This window comes from Nyctereutes procyonoides, unplaced genomic scaffold (assembly GCF_905146905.1).
Source record: "Nyctereutes procyonoides isolate TBG_1078 unplaced genomic scaffold, NYPRO_anot_genome, whole genome shotgun sequence".
NCBI lineage: Eukaryota > Metazoa > Chordata > Mammalia > Carnivora > Canidae > Nyctereutes > Nyctereutes procyonoides.
In genome coordinates, this window is record NW_026575126.1 from 48,675,026 (window position 1) to 48,692,892 (window position 17,867).

The following is a 17,867-nucleotide window of genomic DNA, read 5'->3' on the forward strand; positions in this document are numbered from 1 at the left end:
TTTTTGGAAGTGATACCTCAGAGGTGTGCATATTAGAATCACCCTAGGACCTTTTGTTTGCTTTTGTGCTGTCCAAATGGTAATGCCCTTTATGGATGCTGCTGTGTTCACCCCTTCACCAATGAGACTTACTTCCATAGCAAGACATTGCCATTCATGGGAATGCATCGCATGTCTTGTGTCAGGGTAGAAATCTTACTTTGTTTGGGGTACAATGGCCTGAGTGTGTGGCAGCTTCATTTCCTGTAAAAAACCTTTCACCCAGTCGTGATGTCACTGTGGTTTTATTAATCTCCAACCTCACCGAAATTTTAAGAAGTTTCAGATTAAATTTTTTTTTCTTCTTGCTTTTGCCAACAACTTAAAAATATTTGGGTAGCTTTTCCTCTATAAGGGGAGCCTTTTATAACTCTGGCTCCCAGCCTCCCAGGAAACAGGGATGAGAGACTGCAGCAGAGCTTCAGGAGTGTCTGGTCTCTCTCCCCAATCAAGGGCTGGGGGGAGGGGTTGTGGGGATCATTTTGCCTATTAAAGAGAATTTATTGTTTGCTAGCAACTAATTTTATTTCCATGCCTGAGCAGATAAGGTTATATTCTCCAACTTGATTGGGAATGTGTATTGGGAGATAGGAAAGAGTAAAACATCACTGGCATCGCCCCCGTGGTAATAATGGCTGTAATTTACTGAGAGCTTAATCAGTGCAAGGCACTTTTCTACATGCTTCATGTATATGAATTTGGCTAATCCTCCCAGCATCCTCTTTCTATCCTTATTTTAGATGAGAATACTGAAGCACAGTCCACCCATAGGAGAACATATGGTATCTTACACAGGAGCCCTGATCTCAGGGGATTTCCTGGTTTTCAGTTTCATGAAGACACAGGCATTTGGACCAGTGAAGAACCTTTTTAGTGATGGAAGCCAAAGTCTGTTGTTCTGGGGACAGACCAATCTGGAGTGCAACCCCAGCCCTCCCACTTACCGACTGTGTGCCCTCGGGCAATTTCACTCCTCTCTTAGCCCCTTGACTTCTTTATCTGAAACGGGGGACAACCATGCCTCCCACAAGGGATTTTCGGGAGGACTAAGTGAATTAATAAATGGAGAGTACCTGGAGTGGTGCTTGGCACCTGGTAGCTGCCTACCAGATATGGTTTCCCCTTCCTCTCTGACTTTCTCCTTCAGGTGGTTTGGGTAGTTTTGGCACATGGAGGGACACCCATAACCTCTGGTCTATAGAGAATGGCCCTGTTTCTAGAGAGTGGACAGGCCCATGTTTGCTGATGTTGACGTGACTGGCAGGTGGAGGAGTAGTTAAAACCTCCAAGGCTCTTGATTTTTTAAAAAATATTTTATTTATTTATTTATTCATGAGAGACAGAGAGAGAGAGTGAGAGAGGCAGAGACACAGGCAGAGGGAGAAGCAGGTTCCATGCAGGCAGCCCGACGCGGTACTTGATCCCAGGACTCCAGGATCATGCCCTGGGCTGAAGGCAGGCGCTAAACCGCTGAGCCATCCCCTAAGGCTCTTGATTTTATAGCAGCTGGTTGGCCCAGATGAACTAGCTCAGGCTCACTCCTGGGACTTTGGTGCCAGGCAGTACTGGGCTCTGGACTCAGGCTCAGGTTCATATCCTGTCTCATGATGGGAGCTCAGGCCAATTTTTCCATCTTCCCCAGTCTCCATTGTCCTATGAAGAATATTTCCCATGAAGAATTCACTTGGAAGAATATTGGTAGCAACCGTGAAAGGCCCTCAATAAATGCTAGCCCCTTTGCTTTAGAAACAATTAGATAGGGGCACCTGGGTGGCTCCCATGGTTAAGTGCCCAACTCTTGATTCTGCTTAGGTCATGACCTTAGGGTTCTGGGATTGAGCCCCAGGTAGCACTTCATGCCCAATGGGGAGCCTGCTTGAGGCTTCGCTCTCACCTCTGCGCCTCCTCCTGCACTCTCCCTCTCTGTTAAGTAAATCGAATTTTTAAAAGAAACTATCATCTAATGTTAAGAGTTTACTCCTGGAAAGAAGACACACCTTTCTCTGCATCCCCTAACATCATGTGTATTCTAGTACTACGTCCTGTGTCCTATTCTACTGTGCTCCCTACAATCAAAATGCCACCAGTCCAGAGAAGAGACAACGGAATATAAAAATACAGTCGCATAGTTTGCAGGACTCTCTACGGAGTCTGGCACAGGGAGGCCTTCCTTAGAGAGCTCATGCAATACGGGAGAATCTGCATTTTCTGGACAGCAGCTCGGTAAAAAACCGTAAGGGATGGTAGCAGCTGGCCTCCTAGGGAGCGCCTGCCTCCTCTCACCTGGGGGAATCTTGGGAGGAAAGGAAAGACTCAGCACGCTCAGCCCAAGGAGGGCCAAGGCCAGAGCCTGGGGTTGTCATGGAGGCAAAAAAAAAAAAAAGGGTTTTGGCTTGGGCGTCTGACAACCCCGGATGCCCATGCCCAGCAGTGTGACCTGGAGCTACTGAGCGTAGCCAAGCCTCCGTTTTCTGCCCTCTGGAGCGAGGAGGATGGGCACAGCCACCTCGTGGGGCTGCGGTGAGGACCCTCGGGGAGCCGCAGCAGTCCTCCGCGCCCAGGAAGCACCCCAAGCCGGGCTGCTGGGGTTGCCGCGGTCGGTGCGCTCCGAGCCGCTCGCTGCAAGGGCTCGCGGGTCCGGGGTCCGGGGTCCGGGGCCCGGGGCCCGGGGCAGGCGCATGCGCACGCGCGCCCGGCCGGCCAGGTGAGGGGAGTCGGCCGCCGCGCACCTGGCTTTTAACCCTTCGCGGCCACGGACGTGGGCGGAATGGCTGCAGGAACCGGGACGCGGGGTCGCGGGCGGGGCTCGGCCTGAGCCCGCGGCGGGGGGGGGGGGCGCTCCGGGGTCGGCGCGCCGTGCGCGGGTTCCAGGCCGGGGTCTGCGCTGGCGGCGCGGCGGCGCGGGGAGGGCGGGGGGAGCGCGGGGGAAGCGCGGAGGGGAGCGAAGTCTCGCGAGATCGCGCGCGGCGGCGGTGGCGGCGGCGGCAGCGGAGGCGGCGGCGGCGGCGGCGGCCCGGGAGGTGAGCTGCGGCCGGCGGCGGCGGGCGTTGGGGGCTGAGAGCGGCGGGGGCCGAGGGCCGGGCGGGGGAGCGGGCTCGGCGGGCTCGGCGGGCGGCCCGCGTCCGGGGAGGCCGCCGCGGAGCCGCTCGGTGCAAGCCGTCCCGGGACCCGCGCAGGCGGCGGGCGGGCGGGGCGGGGCGGCCGGGCCGGGGCCGCGGGGTCGCCCGGGTCAGTCCCCTGGGCAGCGGGTGCGACCCCGGGTGCCCGCGCTCGCTTCCCTCCGGGGGCGGGGTTGGCGCCCGGACGCGGCGCCGCTGGCCGGGGCAACGCGACCTACGGAGCCTCCGCGGTCCGCCGGGCGCGTAACTTGCGCGGCTCCCGGGCTGCACGGAGCCCCGCTGCGGGGAAGCGCGGGGCGGGGGCTTGGCGCTTGGAGCGCGGGCACTGCGACCCCGGCGCCCACGCCCGGTCCCAGCCTCCAGCCTCCTGCCTCCAGCCTCCTCCCCGCCCCCACTCGCAGGGCTCCGGGCTCCGGGCTCCGGGCTCGGGTGACTTCCATTCCTGGAGCCCCAGCTGGGCTGCAGGAGGTGTGCACGAGCCCCCCTGGGATTGGGTGCAGCGTGCCCCAGGAGTTCCTGGGGGGAAGGCATTTGCCTTTTTTTGTTTGTTTGTTATATTCCAAGAAGGGTCGCTGCTGACCTCCACATGGTCAAAAACTCTTGTTTGGCCCTGCGTGAGACCAGAAGCCGACTTGGAGCAGCAGAGCAGCAGAGGGTGTACACGGTGGGGGGGAGGGGGTTGTCAGGCCGAATGCAAGTGGGATGTTGGAGCCCCAGGGCTCTCTCCTTAAGCAAAGGAAACTTTTTTTTTTTTTTTTTAAGTTTGGTTTTTCGTTAGGCACACGATTCCAACTCTCTGGAAGCAGCGGTTCTCAACGTTGTCAGAACCAAGGCCCCTCCCCTTGGCTGCAGACTTCTTGTAAAGCCCACTTTACCGCCCTGAAATATGAAACTCCTCCACAGTGCAACGTATGTACGCGCGTAATTGAAAAATCAGTGTGATGCTCCAGTTTAAATGGAAGGGAGAGATAAAGGAACAATCTGCCGACAGGCGCGGCCACAGGCGTACGTGTGCCAGAAGAGAGCGTGCACCGGGCGCTTGCACCTGCTTCCTAACTTGCTTCCTAACTTGCTTCCTAGCTTGCACCTGCTTCCTAACGAAGACGTGTGTAGATGGAAGAGTAGTAAAGCTGTCAGTGATTTCAAACAAGAAAAGGAAAGAGCAGGGATACACACACACACACACACACACACACATACACATACATACCCTGGCATTGAGGGGGAAGGAAGGAGGAGGGGGTTGACACCTGAGTGTTAGGGTAACCCATTTATGATAAGAAAGAGAGAAGCAGCTTAGAGTGAAATAAGGACAACAGGCCAAGATAAATTACAGACTCGGTCAACCCATAAATAATAATGTCAGTATAATGCCTCCACGGGGCCGTATTTTCTGTCTACGTTGTATGGCACCTTTTGTGTTGCACACTTTGAAGTGCTGCTACTTTGAGGCACAGTGCTGGATTCCTACCACTTATCATTGATAACGGGTAAAAGATGGAGATTTTTGGGATCATTGTGGATGTCCCCTTAGTTCAAGGCATGCTCAGTATTACGATGTTGAGTTGACCATGTGTGATGTGAGGAAACGGCGACTAATTTCAGACATATTCTATCCCAACGTGTCTCGCATTAGCTACCTTCTCCTAAATTACTGGAGTTTTCCCCATGATCCCTTATACAGACTTTTCAGTTTTATGTTCTAAAGGAATGCCAGTTTATAGTGATTAATCTGGCTGGACATTGAAAAGATTCTCAGGATGAGGATGGATCCTCACTATGTGGTCTATTCCATAGGTTGTATGAAGTTCAGCATCCTGGCCCCCAAACACTAAATGCCAGTGTTTCCCATAGTTACTTTTATATCTAAGCATATATCTTAGGGGACAGTACTGGCCCCTCTGAGGTCTACTCTAAACAGCGATCCGTTGTCTACCCAGTTATAACGGAAAAGGGTATAGAACTTAACAATTTTTGTTGGGGAAAAAAAATTTTCCCCCTTTTCTTTCTGAAGTAACTGACATACCAGAAAAGCTCTTGGCTCCTGACACTCTCTTTGATGATTCTAGAATCTCAGATGGGAGATGAGGTTAGTCCCTATGCCCCTTTGTCTGAAAAATTTGCTTCATTGAGGTTCTTGTTAGAAATGCTGAACTAAACACTTAGTGAGGAGTATGAGGTTAGAATGGACTTGGGAAGTGATAGTGATAATGTGTAGAATAACTTAAAAAGGTCTCAGTTAAAGTAAAATACAAATTAGTGTAACCACTTATTAAGTAACCTTTTTTTTCTTGCTAGTATCCATATTAGAGAATTCAGAAAATGTAGGTGTGTACAAAGGTGAAAATTAAAATATCCTGTAATCACATTGGCCCTCGGTACTCCTAATGTGGTTTGTTAGAAATTGTCTTTTTCTTTGAAACTCTTTATCTTGGTGCCAGGAGGAAAATGCTGAGTCAAAAAGTTCAAGTCAGACAAATATATAGCTATAGATTAATGTTGCACGTTCCTTCAACTCTTGTTAAATCTGCAAAGCAAACTTACTTTTTTTTGTTGAATGGATGAGATGCTGTGAGATGTTTATTATTCATTGCTCCTTACTTTTGAAAGGTGCTATGGAAACAAAGACTCTTGTCAAAATAGAACTATAACATGTTAAATTGACAGGAGATAGATAAATTGAATACTTTTGGATTGGAGAATTATCCAGATTGAGAGTAATTAACTTTTATTACTTTGAGCAAGCAGTATCATATTGCAGGGTAAAAAGAGGTCACTCTTTTTTTTTCTTTACTACTTTTTTTAATCACTACTTTAAAATATATATACGTATGTATATCTGTGCAAAAATTAAACAAATAATATGAATTGCAGAGATGCTAAAACTTCCAGTTTTTGGGTGTGGACATATTGGTAAATGGAAAAATCCATGCCTTTATGGAGGAAAAGGAATAACTTACTATGTACATAGCTTTGAGCTTTATAATCAAGTTATTTCATTACTTTTTAAGATACATATCTAAAATGGAATGCTATCTTAAAATTGGCATGTCATGTTTTAATTGACAACTTTTCATAACAGTACATAAAATAATAGTGTGTATGAGAATTGATGGTGTCTTATATTCAGTGAAGTGGGAATATATAGAAATATCAGTGCATTGATTAATATTTAACACAAAAAAAATTTATCCCAAGTGTGACTTACAAAATAAAGACACACAACATTTTTAGATACTTTCACCTAGGCTAGAATTCTTTACTTAGAAGATTCCTATAAAAAAGTACCCCCCCCCCACGTAAAGCAGATGAAACATCAGTTTATTGTTTATAAAAAGAACAATCTTTTAGAAGATGTTTAGAAAGAAAGTGCTTGGCGCTTTTTCATGGAGAGCAGGTGGTGTGGCCAGTGGAATTGAGGTAAAGTTCATCAGAGTATAACCTGACCGATGTAAGAATATAGGCTTTGTGTGTGTGTGTTTTCATTTTGAAATGCTTGTAACTCCACTCATAATTGAAAATTTTCTCAAATGAGACATACTTAAATTGGATTCAACAGTTTGTAGTTGTTACTGTTCTCTTAAAAGACAGGTTTTTGAGGGGCATCTGCCTGGCTCAGTTGGTAAGAGCGTGTGACTCTTGATCTTGGGGTCATGAGTTTAGGCCCCACATTGGGTGTGGAGGTTACTTGAAATCTTTAACAAAAAAAGAAATATTTTTGAAAATATATTCACTACATGTTAGGTACAGCTTTTTTTTTTTTTTAAGATTTTATTTGAGAGAGAGCACGTCCATGTTCACACTTGGAGTGGAGAGGGAAGGAGGGAGATAGAGACTCTCAAGCTGACTCCATGCTGAACATGGAGCCCAATGTGAGGTTCGATCCCAGCACCTTGAGATCATGACCTGAGCCAAAATCAAAGTTGGTGGCTGAACTGACTGAGCCACCCAGGCACCCTAAGTACAGCTTTTATATGGGAGATTACATGGGATCTCTTAGCCAGAAAACCTGTGTAAGGACTTTTTCCGTCTGATATTGAGGACAGTTTCCATAGGAAACAGCCACATGAAGACAGTTTGCATACCTTCTTCTGCCAGGTGCACCACGGTTTTTCTTCTCAAAGTGTGGTTCCCTAAAACCAGCAGCACATCAGAAGCATCCTGAAGCTTGTTTGAAATGCATACTCTGGGGCCCACCCCACACCTCCTAAGCTAGGATCTTCATTTTCACAAAATCCTGCTCCAGGTGATGCATATGAATGTGTGGGAAGCTCAGACTTGACTGTGCATTGCAGGGATTACTACCTCCATTATTTCCAGAGTTTCTGGTTCAGAAGTCTGGGCTGGAACCTGAGAATTTGCATTTTCACCAGGTTCTTAGGTGATACTGATGATATTGGCCTAGGGGCCATACAATGAGAATCATTAGATTGAAACATCCTCTCATTGCCCTTTCTTGCCTCTCTGTAATCCTCACCCCTTTTAATAGCTCTTTTTATAGATTATTATAATCATAGGCTTCAGATTGGTTCAAGAAAAAGATTACATTGTCTTTTATCATTTTTAGTGGTGGCCATGCTAAAAGTGCTTGTTGCGTACCTGAGTGGCCCAGTTGGTTAAGCAACCAAGTCTTGATTTTGGCTCAGATCATGATCTCAGGGTCGTGGGATTGAGCCCTGTAATGGGCTCCTCACTCAGTGGGGAGTCTACTTGGGATTCTTTTCTCCCTCTCCCTCTGCGCCTCCCCCCAGTCATGTGCATGTGCATGCTCTCTCTCTCTCTCAAATAAACATATTTTTTAAAAAATAATAAATTGCTTGTCAATATCTAATTTCAGAGAAAATTCTCTTTTAATGCTCATTGGATTTTGACTCTGGCTTATGAGTAGTTCTTTCTGTGAGTTACACTTTTAACACTTTAAAATTACTTTTGTATAGGTAAAATATTCAAGTGATTCAAAAATTAAAACAACTTATTTTGAGGAGTCTAATTTCCAGCTCTTGTGGTCTAACCTGTCCCCTCTCCCCAATAAATAACCTCTCTTTAAAAAAGATTTTATTTAGTTATTTATGAGAGACAGAGAGAGAGGGAGAGGCAGAGGGAGAAGCAGACTCCCTGCTAGGAGCCCGATGTGGGACTTGATCCTGGGACTCCAAGATCACGCCCTGAGCCCAAGGCAGACGCTCAGCCGCTGGGCCACCCAGGTATCCCAATAAATAACCTCTTTTATTTGTTAGATGTTCATTTGTGTAGACATTAGCCAATACCAGTAAATTATATATACTTTCTTCTTTATGTATAAAATATAGCATACCATGTAAATTATTCTGCCCCTTGCTTTTGCTTAGTTAATACACCTTTGGGATCTTTCCATATTAGTGTATGGACTAGTTAACAGCTTCAGAATATTACACTGTATGCCTGTTCCCTAACTTAACTAGCCCTCATTGATGCATATTTCAATGTTTTCCAGTCTCTTAACAATCACAATGTCATTGTGAATAAACCTGTATATATCTCATTCCACATAATGTGAGGTGTGTCTGGGATATCTTTCTGGAAGTAGGATTCGTGGGTCATTGAGCATTGCATTTATAATTTTGATAAATTCTGCCCTTCTTCAGGGTTGTACCATTTCGAACTCCTGCAGGTAATGCATCAGGGTACCTGTGTCTCTGTAGCCTCTCCAACAGTGTTTTGCAACATTCAGATATGTATTATTCTGATATGTGAAAAATAACAGTGTAGTTTTAATGTGTATTATTTTGATATGAATGAGGCTGAGCATCTTTTTTATATGCTTAAAGGTGATTTCTATTTCTTTTTCTGTGAAATGTCTGTTCATACCTTTTGTAATTTCCTTTTGGATTGTTTTTTTCTAACCAATTTCTAGGAATGTATAAATTAGATTAACCGTTTATGATGTGAGCTGCAATTCCCCCAGTTTTTTTTTTTAATTTACCATCATGTATTTTGGCATAGAAAGCTTAACTGATTTTTCTTTAAATTTTAGGTAGTTGGGGCACCTGGGTGTCTCAGTGGTCGAACGTTTGCCTTTGGCTCAGGCCTTGATCTTGGGGTCCTGGGATCGAGTCCCACATCGGGCTCCCTGCATGGAGCCTGTTTCTTCCTCTGTCTGTCTGTCTCTCTGTGTCTCTCATGAATTAATAAATAAATTTATAAAAAAAATTTAGGTAGTTAATATTTTATGGTGTCTGGATTTTGAGTCACAGAAAGGGCTCCAAGAATTTGAAATTTGTTCATGTGTTCCTCTAATACTTTTATGGTTTCATTTTTACACTTAAATCTTTGATATATTTGGGATTTATTCTGATGTTCAGGGCTGATATATAGATTCAACTTCATCTTTTTCCATGTAGCTACCAGTTACCTTTACCATTTGTTTCAGAATACAGTACACCTTCATTGTATTCTGAACTTCCAGGTATACTGGGGCACATCTCTGGACTTCCTGTTCTATTTCATTGGTCTTTCTACTCATACACCAGTACACGGTATTGGTTTTATAAAATGTTTTCGTTTCCCCTATTGCCCTTCATTTTCCTGGCAGTTCTTCCTTGTTTATTTTTCCATGTGAACTTATCATTTTGTCTAGTTTCCAGAAAAAAACACTTAAAAAATTGAGATGATATTAAAATTATAAACTCATTTTACAGAGAGAATTGGTGTCTTTCTGATATTTTCCTATCCAAGAACATTTGTATTTTTTCATTGGTTTGATTTGATTTGACTCTTGAGTCCTTCTGGAGCATTTTAGAATTATCTTATATAGGTTTTGCCAATTTTTTTGTTAGATTTATTGTACCTATTTTCTCTTTTTTGTTGCTTTTGTGAGATTTTCCCTTTATCTTCTCTAAGTAGTTTTGACTGTGTAGATGAAGGCTATTTTTCTGTATAAGTACAGAAATTGACAGTCCCTGAAGTTATGAGTAGTTTTTAAGAGACTCTAAATTTTGCAAAATCCCTTACACGTTTTTGCCTAAGAGAAAGAAAGCTTTGGGAGTCCAACTTGTGTCTGTGTTTATTAGCTCTGTGGGCTTCAGGAGATCCATTTGACTTCTCTGAGCCTCAGTCCCCTAACCCGTAAAAGGAACAATTCAGTCCATATCAGAATGTTGGAGGAATTAAAAAAAGGACAACATGAAACTCATCACTTAGTGCTGCTTCCGCCACCAGTGTTACCAGCGCTAACGTGGGTTGAGGCTGTTGTTTTTTTTTTCTTTTTCCTTCTCTTAACCCCTGTCACCTTTGAAAGAGGAAAAAGAAACGATGAAGAAAAACAGATACTAGAATTGAAGTTAAAAGTAGGCTGTGATTCCATTTGAGCAGAATAACCAGTATGCTTTAGATCAGGGGACAAACTCAGTAGGGCACTGAGGCCTCCCTGTTCTCAGGCCTCACTCCTTACTGCTCTGTCAGATGCATCCTGACAAGACTGCTTAGCATTCCCTGAAGGCCCTGTGTTTCCTATAATGCCGTCCCTTCCACCCAGAATGTTTGGCTATCTCATTCTGCTGGTTGGGATATGTACTGCCCCACACCCACTGAGGAATAGTATCTGTCTCCTTGTGCAGCTCGTCTGCCCAGTAGTGTGGGCCTTGATAGACTGGAAACAGGATAGAAACCGTATCTGTCCATCCATCAAAAATGTCCAGCAAAATATCTGGGAAAGACTAGACACTCAGGTATTTGTTAATTAAGGGAATGAATAATTGACTTTGGTTTTTCTTTAGCCTTATGTTACATATCTGGATAACTCCTATCTTATCCAGTATACTGTAAGCCCCTTGAGGACAAGGATTATGTCCTTTCTCAATAACAATCATGCTAACAATAATGGTGATGGTGAGAGACGAACAGACTTACTATGTAGGAGCATGTATTAATAAAAATAAAAATGAACGTTTGTTATGTTCCAGAGAAACTCCCTAGGGAAACTGTTTTACAGTCCCTGATGTGGATTAGTTCATACAGTCCTCAGCAATCCTACAAATTGGGTACTGCTATTATACATATGGGGAAACTAAGGCACGCCAAGGTGGAGGTACTTATTCAAGACCACACAAGCTAGGAAGTGCTAGAGCTGAAATTCCAACGCAGCTGTTCTAACAGCCCAACTCTTAACATGTTACAGTGCTCTAGGCCTGTTTGTTGAATGCGTCATTAAGGATTCTTGAACAATTTAGGAAAAGTTGTTACCCTTGCAACTTCCCAATTTCCTGCCCAGCCGTCCCTTTTTAGTAACTTCTGTTTTGTTTTTTCCAATTTATCTTGGACTTCATGCTCTCTGGGAGGCTTTCTCTGACCACCCCCGCCTGGCATATAGTAGGTATTCAGAAAAAAGTAATTGTTGCTTTTCTCCCCTCCAGGTTCACAGTACAGGTGCTAAGAAAGAGAATGCAAGACAGGAAGATAATTAAATATTTTTACTGAGGTAAGTTTTTTATGATTTATTATTATTTTTTTGAAGAAACCTCTTGCCATCCCCTACCATTATTAAAATTCTTCTCCACGGCCTGCTTTCTTAAGATGCAAGAGGGAGATTGTTCTAGGAGTACTTTATGTTCACAGAACCTGGGGTTTTTAAGGTAGATGCCAGGAACATAGGTTGTTTCAACAAGGTTATTTGGCCTTCTTTACTTCTTTGAATCTAATCTTTAAATTCTCATTACTTCATTGTCTTAAAGTATAGAACTGAAAAGGAGATCCTGCAGGTGGAGACCCATAAGCTGTTTGGTGGCTATATATACTCACAACATTCAGTGAAAAGTTTGTTTTTAAAATAGGAAACTGAAGGGATTTGAAGGCACTTTGGTGAGATAGTAATATTTCTTTCCTTAAATGAAGATATATTTTCTTATTATAATAGAAAAAACTTCCATCAGTATGAAACAACATCATGACAGAAGTAGATACCTGTCACACAGAAATGACTGCTGTTAATATTTTGGTGAATATACTTTGAGAAATGTATCTATGGATATAGAAGTACTCACATACAGATCATTAAATAAGTTGGTTTACCCTACATATGGTAGTGTGATGCAACAGTGTATCTTATGTGTCTCTACACATGAATTGTAAGAGGCATGATCATTTTACTGACTGTGGTATATTTCATTGTTGGAGGACCATAGTTTATTTAATTGTTCATTTGATGACCATTTAGACTGTTTCTAGTGGGTAATGGTGTATTGGTTAATCCTGTATTCACACCATTGTATACTTGTTCATTTATCTTCCTGGAAGTATGACTGCAGAGTCAAAGATGATGCACATTTTAAACATTGGTGCATATGACTAAACTGCCCTCTGTAAAGACTACCAGTTTATCACCACCACCCCCCCAAAAGGCAGTGAGAGTCCTATTTTCCATATCCCTGCCCACACAGAGTTTTGTTAATCTTTTTTATCTTTGCCCATCCAATAGGAGAAAAAAAAAGTGGTATCTATGAGATAGCAAGGTTTTTGACTGAAATGAGCCTTTATGTTTTCAAAGACCCCTTTCATTTGATATTCTTACTTACATGAAGAGTTACCTTCCTGAGAACATAACCTGTGATTCTCAAGTATGAGACATTCTCTTGGACTTTATTATGATGAAAATGTTGAAATATGTTGAGTTTCTTTGTTTTTAGTTCGGTTGCCTTGATTACCTCATTATAAATATTTTTAAATTATTGGCAACTAATTGTTTTGGATACCAAAGTTTTCCTCTGCAGGGAGCAATGCTTTTGTTTTTCATTCATTTAGAGTGGAGCTTGAAGAAGCTTTAAAAACTAACTTGTTAACATCTTTCGAACATGGATCCCAATTGCAGACTAGCTTAGAGAATGGGATTCACAAACTCTGGTGACAATAGAATACTTACTGAGTTTGTCAATTACCTGAATATGTATTTAAATGTAAACCTGTGAATATTGTTGTTGAATCCCATCTGTCCAGAGTATTTTACCAGCTTGTGATATGAATGTAAACTCTAAGTTTATGTTTGTTTTGGATTTTATTTCAATCAAATAAAAGTTACTTAAGGTCTCCCACAAAACAGGCACCAACTGTATCATTGTCCTCCCGTTTGTTCTTTGACTTAATCAAAAGCCAATTAAAATTCATCTTTTTCTCTCTCTATAAAATGCATCTTCTTGTAATATAGATTGTGTTTCATGTGGGTGCTTTGCTTTTCATTCCAAGTTAAGATTGTTGAGGCTGGGACCAAGTATGTTTTATCTGTCAGCTTACATCCAGCAACTAGTGTGACCCTTGGCAGGTATATGGCAGACCGTCAAATTGTTTTTGAAGGAAGTAATGATTGATGTATATTGGTATTGTTAGGTTAGAACTAAGGTTTAAGTGAGACGTGCCTTAAATTTTAATTAAGAAATTTAAATTCTTGAAGAAGAAAACCAGTATCTGTGACTCTTAAAGGCGCCCAAATCTAGACATACATAATTGTAGTGACACTTGCTACAGTAACATTTTGTGACATTTTTTTGGACTATTGGTTTAGACTATATCCCATTTATTTTCAGAATCACATATACTGCTGTGTTTTAGATCTGCTTTGTGTTTTGGGTTTTTTTTTTTTTATCGTTGCTATTAAAGGCAAAGTAAGTATCTAGGTAAGATACTAGATCTTAATCCAAGAATCTTGGGATATTTGGTATTACAGACTTGGGAATATTTTTCAGTTATGTGTTTTGAAGACAAGAATAAAGTGAATACCCCATAATATATATTAAATTATAATGGAGAGAAATTGAGTTATTTTTTAATTGTATGGTTCAGCATTTATTAAAAATAGAAGTAGAGAAATAGATTGCCAGCCATTGAGAAGAATGTATAAATCTTTGTCCAGTATCCTGCTTTTCTGACTCCTAAACCAGTTTTTCACAGCCAAAATAAACAGCAGATGGAACAAGCACTTAATAGATTTAAGCAATGTTGTAGACTTTTGTTTCATATGTTTTGTTTCCACTGGAATGGAATATGGGATTCTAAAGAATGCATGAGCTAATTTTAATTAGTATTTTAGCAGCAGTTATTTGCATGTAAAAAATGTTAAATTGATTAAGTAATCCCCTAGCAATTTTTATTTGTACTTTAATTTTCATAGCAACCCCTTACTAAAATAGTACAAAGTTAAATCTAGGCAGACCTGAAAGGAAATTATTGAGTCTTCATTAGTGGGGTCTAAATTAGTGCGATTTCCTGGACTTTTCCATTAGTTATTTTATTATGGCTAATGGTATAACCTTGTATTTGTTTTCTGAAATAACCAAAGTTCTGGGTTCTTGAAACTGTTTTCTGTGGTAGTATGGGAATTTGCTTATATGGTAGCTTTCACTTCACCAATGAGTTGATTTCTTTAATCACATGCTTTAAAACCCTAATTCTAAAAATACTGCTGAAAAGTGAGGAATTACTAGTAGTAGTTAAACCAAAATCTTAATTAAAATTAAGACTTTATCATTCATTTCTCCTCTTAGCTGCATTTGTAAAAATTGTTATGCTGTATTTAAACAGATTCTAAGACATTCTTACGTATGGGTTGGATTTTGTGCATTTGTAACAATTTCTTCCTATTTTAGGCATAAAGCTTAAAGTTTAGACTGGCAGTATAAGTGCTTATTTGATTGGAAAGTTGGAAAGAGGAGAAGCTCTGTCTTCATATCCAGAATTTGTGGTGGTAGAAGACTCAGATGAACTGGTTTCATGATCAGGGGAGAGTATGGAACTGGAGAAAGAGTGGAAAGACATTTCTAAGTGCTTATATGCAGCATGGATCCCTAGTAAGCACCCTGAGCTTCTGCAGTGTGCATACCTGAGTGGTCTCTCACAAAGGCATTATTTTTACTTGTGTGAGATAAAGAGGGGTAGAGAGCGGTAGCTTTGTGCCTCAAGTTCCAAAGTTTGCATAGGGCTTGGAGAAACTCCCTAGGGAAAAATCTCCAGCCTCTGACCCTTCTATCCTCGAGGAATTTCCTTCTTTGCTGACCCTGGGAGCTTTGCCTTGCATTGGGCACGATAGAAATTCGTCTGGAGCTGGGCAGAGGGCGTCTGACTCTTGTCCATTACTGCAGTGTTCAGATACCCTGATTGAGTAGATTTCCAGCATGGGAGTATGGCTATCACATCATAGCCGTGATGTGGTGTGGTGACAAATACGGGAGTTCCATGGAAGCTTTGTCTTCATGCCTGTTTGGTTTGTTTGGAGAGGACACAGAGTTCATGGTGAGGGTTGTGTTTGTGTACGTTAAACCCAGTAAGTTTTGTTTTAAATAGATTTCAGTCTCTTCTAATGTGACAAAGTTTTTCAATCTGAATGTTCTAGCAGCCGTCACTCAAACAGTAATTGCTGTCAGTGGGAAAGGATATCCTCCTACGTCTTTTCTGGAGTGCTTGAAACCATCCGACTTCCTCTTTCTTTTACCTTAAGAACTGATTACTGACACTTGGGAATTATAATCAGATTGCATCAATCTTTACAGAAAGGTTACCAATTATTGCACTGAAAAATAGGCATTTCTCTCTAATAGTAAGTGTTCCTCTTGGTGTGTGTCTCTCAGTTCAGTACTTTTAAATATCTTACAGGTGAATGAATGCTTTGTGTCATGCCCTCATTTAATACATTTAAAACAGACTTTTACTGATGGCTTTCTTACTTTCAGTTCTATTGAAGCAGGTAATTAATATATCTTCATAGGATCTTTTGGTTGTTTAGATGTCCTTGAGATAGAAAAAGAGTGGCTGGGATCCCTGGGTGGCGCAGCGGTTTGGCGCCTGCCTTTGGCCCGGGGCACGATCCTGGAGACCCGGGATCGAATCCCACATCGGGCTCCCGGTGCATGGAGCCTGCTTCTCCCTCTGCCTGTGTCTCTGCCTCTCTCTCTCTCACTGTGTGCTTGTCATAAATAAAAAAAAAAAGAAAGAAAAAGGGTGGCTGATGTCAATTACTTATACCATGATATGAACTTTAAAATGAGCATTTGCCATGAAGAGTTGAGCACAGTGAGGATTTGCATCTTGAGCTGTTGGCATGCCCTCATTTTGTCCTTTTAACTTAACTCGGAAGATAGATGCAGTCATCCAGTTTTAGAGCATAGAATGCCTTAGTTATGAAAGTTGTTCTTGGGTGCTCAGCTAGTATGTTAAAAAACAAACCTAAGCAATGACTGAATTCATATCTGTCTGGCTCCAAAGTCTATGTTCTCTTCATACATACATCAACAGAGAAAGGGGCCCTGCAATTGTTAGAATGTTTCATTATTATAGATACCTAAAATCCCTGACAAGTGAAGTCCAAGCTACTTTATGACCACTATCACCATCATTCTCACCATCCTCTTTATTTCTAACGTTCTTCAGCATCCACTGATGAAGTGAGGAGCCTGCCAGGGTGTCTGGCTCACTGTGTTCAATACAACATAGGCTTGTTTAATTTAGCAGTGCTCGGAGATGAAAGGTTCATGACGGCCAAGTACAAACAGACCTTCTGTGGGATGTTAATTTTGTTACAGGAGGGAATGCTTGTTTTTTTCATTTTTTCATGAGTTAAAAAGGACTTTGACTTGTTTAAATCTGTGTAATCAAAGGGAAGTGAGCTGTGCGCTAAACATTTTTTTTTTCTTCAGTCTTCAGTTAATTCCATATCATACCTGCCAGTGAATTGCAAATAGTGTGTTCTTTTGTTCTTTGCTCTTTTTACTTTGGATTGGATTTTATGGTTGGTCGCTGTGGGAATTTAGTGGTAGGAAAATAAATAATTTCATCCTCTGAACAGATTGTGTGTCTTTTACAACAGGTTATCCTGTAGTAGGCAGAGTGATTCAGTAAGGCCCCTGTACAGAGATGTCACTGTATGATTTTGTGCAGTCACTTTTTTTTTAAATAATAGCTCTATTGAGATATAATTCACATACTGTAAATTTCAGCTGGTACATTTAAAGCCCACAATTTAATGGACTTAGTATATTCAGAGCTGAGCACCAAACCTCCCTATCTAATTCCAGAAAACTTTGATCACTCCAGAAAGAATGCCCATCCCCATTAGCAGTCTCTCTTCATTCTTCCCTCCCTCCAGCTCCTGGCAACCACTAAGCCGCTCTCTGTGTCTATGGATTTGCCTGTTCAGGGTACATCATATGAATGCAGCCATACAGCATGTGGCCCTTCATGTCTGGCTTCTTTCACTTAGCAGGTTTCTGAGGTCCATCTATGCTGTGGCATGTGGCAGAATTTCATTCCTTTCTGTGGTTAAGTAATATTCTATTGCCTGACTAAGCCATATTTTGTGTATGCATCCATTGATGGACATTTGGGTGTTTTCCATGTTTTGGCTATTACAAATAATACCACTGTGACCATTCAGGTACAAGATTTTGGGAAGACTTATTTTGGATGCAGACATAGGAGTGGAGTTGCTGGGTCCTATGGTAACTCTGTGTTTAACTTTTTCTTTTTTTTCTTTTTTAAGATTTTATTTTTATTTATTTATTCATGAGAGACACACACACACACACACACAGAGAGAGAGAGAGAGAGAGAGAGAGAGAGAGAGGCAGAGACACAGGCAGAGGGAGAAGCAGGCTCCATGCAGGGAGCCTGATGTGGGACTCGATCCTGGGTCTCCAGGATCACGCCCTGGGCTGAAGGCGGTGCTAAACCGCTGAGCCACTGGGGCTGCCCTGT

The 17,867-nt window shown here is 42.3% G+C and overlaps 1 protein-coding gene across 4 annotated transcripts in view; it reads left to right on the forward strand.

Annotated features, from left to right (window-relative positions):
* The first annotated feature begins 2,693 nt into the window (after nucleotides 1-2,693).
* MRTFB (myocardin related transcription factor B) overlaps nucleotides 2,694-17,867 on the forward strand; it is a 190,555-nt gene continuing 175,381 nt past the window's right edge. For 2 of the 4 annotated variants that reach the window (XM_055340103.1, XM_055340107.1), the window contains exons 1-2: nucleotides 2,981-3,059; nucleotides 11,549-11,613. The gene's annotated coding sequence lies outside the window, so the exon portion shown is untranslated. Of the gene's footprint in view, nucleotides 2,744-2,980; nucleotides 3,060-4,045; nucleotides 4,068-11,548; nucleotides 11,614-17,867 lie in introns of those variants that run through there. The other 2 variants (XM_055340104.1, XM_055340105.1) reach the window with 2 other exon arrangements.